Here is a 1636-nt window from a genome sequence, read left to right as displayed (position 1 = left end):
CCACCTCAGTCATTATACACATTAATACATATACACTTAGCTTAAGTATTTTTGTAGAACCCTTTTAGCCATTATTTATGTGATTATTATAATCATAAAAGTATTTTATTATTTTCTAGTTACATATAGAGATAGCTTTCAACATTTGTTTTTATAAGATTTCTAGTTCCAATTTTTTTTCCCTTCCTACACTTCCTCCTTCCTAAGCCAGCAAGCAATCTGATATAGGTTATATATGTACAATCACATTAAACCTATTTCTGCATTAGTCATGCTATGAAAGAAGAATCAGAGAAAAAGGAAAAACCTCTAAAAAGAAAAACAAAAAAGTAGAAACAATACAGTTCAATCTGCATCTAGATTCCACAATTCTTTTTTTCGGGATTTGGAGAGCATTTGACATCATGAGTCTTTTAGAATTATCTTGGATCATTGTATTGCTGAGAAAAGTCAAGTTTATCACAGCTGATTGTCACCCTATGTTGTTGATACTGTATACAATGTTCTCCTGGTTTTGCTCATTTCACTTAGCATCTATTCATGTAAGTCCTTCCAGGTTTCTTTGAAATCTGCCTGATCATTGTTTCTTATAGCACAATATTATTCAATTACATTTCTATACCACAACTTATTTAGCCATTTCCCAACTGATATGAGCATACCCTCAACTACTAATTCGTTGCAACCATAAAAAGAGCAGCTATTAAATATTATTTTACATATGAGTCCTTTTCCCTTTTTTATGCTCTCTTTGAAATAAAGACCTAATAGTGGTATCGCTGGGTCAAAGGGTATTCACAGTTTTCTAGCCTTTTAGGCATAGTTCCAAATTGCTCTCCAGAGTCGTTGGATCAGTTCACAGATCCACAAATTATTAGTGTTCCCATTTTTCCACAACTTATCCAACATTTTTTTTTGTCATATTAGACAATCCGATAGTTGTGAGGTGGTACCTCAGAGTTGTTTTAATTTTCATTTTTCTAATCAATAGTGATTTAGAGTTGTGAGTGATATTTTCCCCAACCCTTAGAGATAAGTGATTTAACTATGGTAATAATCAGTACTTAGACTACAAATTGTGATTTGACATTTTAGGTATTCTTTCTTAGCTTGAGCAAATAATAATGCAGTAAGTGAGATAGATATTAGTAGAGACTATAGTTATTCTATATTGTGGAATGGTTCTGAAATCACTAGTAGAATAGATCCACTGTGTTTAGGCATCCACCAATCAGATTAAAGGTCAAGTACCAAGAATAGTAACACCTGAGCTAGGATGGACCAATCAGAACTTGAGGGAAAAAAAGTCATCGAATGAAAGTGGAATACTTCCATAGTACAATCAACCACTTTAGACTGCTATTTGCTTTACTTTACACTTTTCTACTCGTACTACTTGAATTATCTGGTGTTAATCATGTTTTGGGGAGGTGTTTATCTCAAATAGTAGTATGGTATAAATATCTTCTCCTGGCCATACTTTGTTTCAGTTTCTAGACCTGCTTAAGACCAACTTTATTGTGAGATAGGCCCTATGTCAATAAACCTATTTCTACAACTTGGAGATTTGGCTGCTTCTTTTCTTCACGGGACCCAGTGACTTAGAAATTTTCAAGACAGAGCATTTTTTTATATG

The sequence above is a fragment of the Dromiciops gliroides genome, chromosome 1 (assembly GCF_019393635.1).
Source record: "Dromiciops gliroides isolate mDroGli1 chromosome 1, mDroGli1.pri, whole genome shotgun sequence".
NCBI lineage: Eukaryota > Metazoa > Chordata > Mammalia > Microbiotheria > Microbiotheriidae > Dromiciops > Dromiciops gliroides.
The sequence above is the reverse complement of the archived record's forward strand: the minus strand, read 5'-3'. Positions refer to the sequence as shown.